Source organism: Coturnix japonica, chromosome Z (genome assembly GCF_054131305.1).
Source record: "Coturnix japonica strain WE chromosome Z, WE-NBRP24, whole genome shotgun sequence".
NCBI lineage: Eukaryota > Metazoa > Chordata > Aves > Galliformes > Phasianidae > Coturnix > Coturnix japonica.
The window spans coordinates 33,650,532-33,656,831 of NC_140702.1; positions in this window are offsets into that span (position 1 = coordinate 33,650,532).

The following is a 6,300-nucleotide window of genomic DNA, read 5'->3' on the forward strand; positions in this document are numbered from 1 at the left end:
ATGACATCAGAACTCTGACAATTCAGCCTAAATTATTGAAATCTTCAGAACCATATTTCCTTAATGAAATAAGAGGATTCATACCTAATTAAACATCTTAGTCAAAAAATAACTGGTTTATACCTACAAACAGGCATTTCCATTTGTTTATTATTCATCACTGCCTGTAATAATAAGCATTGACTGCAGCAGCTGGGCTTGGCTCAAACTTCAGATGCTAGTTTTGCATTGCTGTGTTGAGTTCCTATCTGGCCAAGCTCAAGTGTGATGCCTGTTAAAGGGAATGAGAAGTTTATCACTGGCTTGAGGAAAAGGAAGGCTCCTTGCAAGAAATTCTCCTGTCTTTTTAATTCACAGAATCACTCAGAATCACAGAATATCCCAGCTTCACAGACACAAGAAATACAAGAATCCTGGCTGACTTCACAAACTCAACCAGGACATGGTCACTGCAGCCTAGGCTGCCTCCAATCTTTATGCCTTTAATGATCGCCTCTGCATTGGTGAGCACTAGATCCTGCAAGTGCTTCACCTCTGGTTGGTCTCTCAATACTTGAACCAGAATGCAGTGTTATCCAATAGTATTGCTATATGCTAAGCATTATCAGATAATTCAATTTTTCTTCTTGTTTTCTTGATTTCATTCCAATTTTCCTCAAAGATTTTAAGAGAAGTTTAGAGTGAACTATGGTTGTGTTTCAGTTGTCTCTGGTGTTTCCAAGGTAGGCTCTAGTTTACTTATGGTGTATTTCACTTGTCTACTGTGCATATTGAATTTGAAGAGAAAAATAATACGTGTTGCACCCTTCTATTACTTGTATGCTATATGCAATTGCAGTTTTTAATATGGAATTCATGAAAGGCAATTTAGTTCATGTGGGGTCAGTAAACAGTTACATGTAAGATATTTCGTGTTCTTGCCTAAGGATTTTCAAATAAAATAAATTTCACAAATAGAGGCAAAGCTTGAACTGTGTTTGCATTAACGGTGAGACCTTGTAAAGATCTGGGGAATTTACAGCTTCTAGAACACATGTTCAATCAGGTAAAACCTGATTCCAGATAGCAGTATATTGAGAATATTGAGAGAGACTTGTATCTGGACGTCTGAAGTAGAACCACAGAATCCTTGAATTGTTTGGGTTTGAAGGGACCTTAAAGGCCATCTGGCTGCCATGGGCAGGAATGCTACTCTGCACCAGGTTGCCCAGATCTCCATTTGGCTTGATCTTGAAAATCCTCATGGTAAAGAATTTTTTCCTAAATTCTAATCTAAGTCTACTCTATTTCAGTTTAAAACCATTACTGCTTGTCTTATCACTATGCTCTCTGATAGAGCTCCCTCAATCTTTCCTTCAAGCACTTTCCCTTAAATACTGGGAGGCCACTATAGTGGCTCCATTCTCATTACCAGGCTAAATAGCCCCAGATATCTCAGCTTGTCTTCATAGGAGAGGTGCTATTCTGGCACCTGGCATTAGATCACTGTTATTAGTATCATACTGCTTTGGGTGGAATTAATCCAGTCCCTTATCTCTCCTTTGGTTTTATAGGGCCATAGGAATACTATTGTTTAAGGATGCCTATTTCTAAAACGTGCATCTAAATCAATGAGTACACAAAAGGAGACAAACAGAACTTTGTTGTGGAAGAGTAATTTACTTACGTAATTTTACTTACGTTTAAGTAAATTTTAAAATTTTAAGTAATTTTACTTATGGCCTCCCACTAGACATGCCCACTCTGTAGAATATAAAACATGTGCTATTACAAAGAAAATGTCAGTTCAGTGATTATCTGTGTGCTTATGGAAGTCCATATTAGGGAAAGAAGTGTGTATTAAAGCATTGTTTTCTGTTTCATTCCTTAGATTCTAATGATGGTGAACAATTTCATATTGCTTCCTGAAATCCTGAATGCTATTGAAGTAACTTGATGTGATGTAATAACTTTCCTCATTAATTTTTCTTCTCTTCTTGTCAATTTATTGTTTTTGAAAAGGGAAAGAGAGTGAAAATTTATTCTTTATTAGATATTTTTGGAAGGACTGCAGCGTGTTTGTCTTCTGTAAGAAAAGCAGGTAAGCTAAAACTTGAAGGCCGAGGAATTAAACATTTGAGTGTGGAAATGCCAGAGTTCTTTGCTATCTAGATTTTCAATATGGAATTACACAGATTCCTCTGTCCAGTACCTGAACATGTTGCAAAGATAGCAGTTTGTTCAGCCTCTTCCTCCAGTGCGTCTTCTCTCCAGAATTTCCTCTTAAGTTCTGACAAGTTACACATGCTTGTTAACTTTTCTGAACTATGCACTCCTTGAATGTAAAGTCAAAAGAAAACTTTCAGATATAAATATACTGGCTTATTCCCCTCTCTCTCTATCTCTCTGAAAACCAATTTCAGTCTTTTATTTGTACCTGAGCTAAAGGTTTTTTATCTTTATTTATTTCCTTTCTCAATACTCAGTTCAGAAATTTTTAGTAAGGTGGACTGAAAATCAAGCTGGGAGTGCTTAATCCCAAGCATGAATTAGAAGTAACAAGTTGGGAGTAGCTCAGCATGCATCCATCCCTACATGTTTAGGTCAGAGTGGCTGAAAAGCTGCACGGTGGAAAAGAATCTGGGCGTGCTGGTTGACGAGCTGCTGAACATGAGCCAGCAGTGTGCCCAAGTGGCCAAGAAAGCTAATGGCATTCTGGCTTGTATCAGAAATAGTGTAGTCAGCATTGACTAGAGAGGTGATTTTCCCTCTGTACTTGGCACTAGTGACTCTGTACCTTGAGTGCTGTATTCGGTTTTGGGCCCCTCACTTCAAGAAAGTTGCTGTGGCCCTGGAGTGTGTCCAGAGAAGGGTAATGAAGCTGGCGAAGAGGCTGGAACATGAGTCTTTTTAGAAGCAGTGAAGGAGACTGGGATTGTGTAGTCTAGAGAAGCATCTCAGGGGAAACCTTAGTGCTCCCTGAAACAACCTGAAAAGGGACCGTGGAGGGATGGGTATTTGCCTCACCATAGGACAAGAGGTAATGGCCTTAAGCTGTGTCAGAGAAGGTTCAGCTTGGATATTAGGAAACATTTGCTCTCAGAAAGGTGAGGCATTGGAAAATGCTGCCTGGGGAGGTGGTGAAGTCACCCTCTCCCTGGAGGTGTTCATGAATTGTGAAGATGTTGCACTGAAGAGCATGATTAGTGGTACGGTGGTGTTCAGTTGATGGTTGGACCAGATGATCTTGGTGGTCTTTTTCAGTCTTAATGATTCTATGATTCCACTATATCATTTGTTATTTTTCTTATGCGCTTATGCATACAAACCTTACATTTAATATAATGCTTGCAAGTGAATCGAAAGATATAAGTTGCTGCTCTACCACAATTCCTAACAAATTACGGAAGAGTCTGGCAGAAGGACTGAAATTAAATTAGTCCACTTGAAACTGAGCGAAATGTTACTCATCTGTCAGTAATATTAGCTCCAGTTTAACTGTGCTGCTCATATAAAATTTCTGTAATTATTTAATAATCCTACATGGCTAGTGATTCTGATTTAAATATCACTGAGTAGCACTAAACTGGTGCCGTGTAGTGTTACATCTACTCCTTCCATCCTGGTGCAGAAGAAAGACTGCTATTTAATGAAACTTCATTTCTTCACTTAGGATGATTAGTTTTTTTCCTCAGGACTTCCTATGCTGACATTGAGCAGTGAGTAATTGTAGAAGGAAGAACCATTCAAACAAATCCAGTTATTCTCTAGTTACTGAGATTACTTTGAAACTCATACTAATGTGTTATGTAGATATGAAACATATGTCTTTTTTGACTCATATAAATGACATGTATCTATATGCATACATACATACACTGACTGCACTTCCCCAGCATCAAATTCCCTTGTGGTACACACTGGACGTCCCCATTTTTCTCCATCACCTACCAAATGCACCCAGGTCTCTGTGCAAAAACAGTTCCACAGAGAGGCTTGCCCTTTCCAGAAGCTGGAAGGACCCAAACCGTTTTTCCCAACATACTTTTTACATGCACCACAGGGCCCTTGTTACCCTCTAGAGTATGTAGGAGCTGGATCGTGTAGGCCCCTCTTGATTGATCGACCCTCTGGTTTTGACCAGCCAGGTGGCTTCTGCCAAATGCATCTCCTAGTGCTTAAATGTTTTGGCACCCATTGCTTTCAACATGGCTTTTAACAACCCGTTGTAGCATTTGATCTTACTGGTGGCTGGTGTATGGTAGGGGATATGATAAATCCACTCAATGCCATGTTCTCTGGCCCAAATATCCACAAGTGAATTTTTGAAATGAGTCCCATTATTGGACTCAATTCTTTCTGGGGTGCCAGGTCACCACAGGATTTACTTCCCCAGACCTGATATGGTGTTTCTGGTGGTAGCATGGGGTACTGCGTATGTTTCAAGCTACCCAGTGGTTGCCTCCACCATGGGTCAGCCTCTTCTCTTGTAAGTAGACCTGGTGATAGGACTGGAGGGAATGGCTTCAGGATGTGTCAGGGGAGATTCAGGCTGGATGTTAGGAAATACTACTTCTCTGAAAGAGTGGTCAGGCAGTGGAATGGTTTGCCTGGGGAGGTGGTGGAGTCACTGACCCTGGAGGTGTTCAGGGAATGTTTGGACGTTGTGTTGAATGACATGATTTAGGAAGAACTATTGGTGACAGGTGGATGCTTGGACTGGGTGATCTTGTAGGTCTTTTCCAACCTTGGTGATTCTGTGATTCATCTTCACAACTTGTGAGATTTCCAAATGAATCATGTCTGCAAGTGAGGAAAAACTGTTCCATCAGAGTCACAAATTGCCCTAGAGTGCTAATTGCCTGGTCTTATCTTTATAGGGGAATAAGTGTAATCTGACCTCCTGTTGCCATTCTAAAATATGGTAAATCAAGCAGGGCTCACGATGAGCTTTAAGATCTGACTCATGTTTGAGAACTGCCCACTCAGACAGCAGGTGGCTGCTTCCCACCAGTAATGCTTGTATCTAAGCAGACCACGAAAGGAATCTGAAGTATGTTTGCAAACATTTTTGAGGTTGGCAAGCACTCATTCCAATTTACTTATCTATAAAACCAGATAGATTTGAAGTTTTTCTGGCTCAGGTGCCACCTCCTGAACTACATAACAGATAGAAGAATGATTTTCATTGAAGTTGTAGCTGAAGTGGCTTAAGTGGGAATTTAGCCTCAAGAATTTGTAAGACTTGCTTCTTGCTGATGTGCAGTCAGGCACGTTTTCTGCCCTGATCTCTGCAGCTGCACAACATTTTTGACCTGCCGAATTTTCACTGTAACTTTCTAAGGTAAAGTAAAGCCAAGGGGGAAAAGAGTTCTAATCCATACCTGCAAACTAAAAGCAGAGAAAGCAGGAATCTGAACATGATCTTCTCTGACAGAAGATAAGCATAGCAAAAATAACTGCATGGCCTAATAAACATGTCAGCAAAGGTTCAGTTAAATTTATTGCTCTTGAAACAACATGAGAGGGCTATCAGATAAGAAAAAATTCTGTATTTAAAGTGACACGTAAGAAATGAGCTTATACTAGGGCAATACAACTGCATAAAAAGTTTGTTCTCACTGAAGCTATTGTGCATCACATTTTTACTAGTAGTGCTTTATTCCCTGCTCTACTTCCTATTTTATACTGTAGACAGCACTGAAATAAATAACAAAAAGTGAAAGTTTGACCTCAGTAGATGCCATTTTAACATTTCAGGTCTAAAGAGTTTCATGAAAGACCTGAAAGAAAGAGGAATAACTCTTTTTTGCCAGTCTGCTAGGATGTGGGAATACAAGAAGGACTGTATAGAGCAGCAGCTGTGGAGCAAGATAAACAGCATAAGAACCAAGGACATCTCTAGAAGAAAAAAGAACAGCTCATGGCTCTGACTTGATAAGTGCCTGCATGAATGGTTGAAGAGTGTTTGTGGAAAGTTCTGTTGATATGTAGGGGAGAATGTGAAAGCTAGGAAAGAAAACTTATGAAGGTGATGTGAGAACTTGTAATAAATGATTTGGATCATTGTATCTGAGTCAGTGCATCAGATGCAGTACTGAGATGTTAATTTTTTTTTCACTCATATACTGTTCTGGGTTTTAACTTAAAAAGAGAGAAGACAAAGGCCAAGAATAAAAATGAAGGCCTAAAGGTGGAAGAAGGATTTTAATTTTATGAATATTCTTTACACATATTAATATTGATGAGGTAGTTTACTCAGAAACAGTGAGGCATCTCCCAGTGCATATAACTTGTAGGGCTAGTTATCAGAAGCTGGAT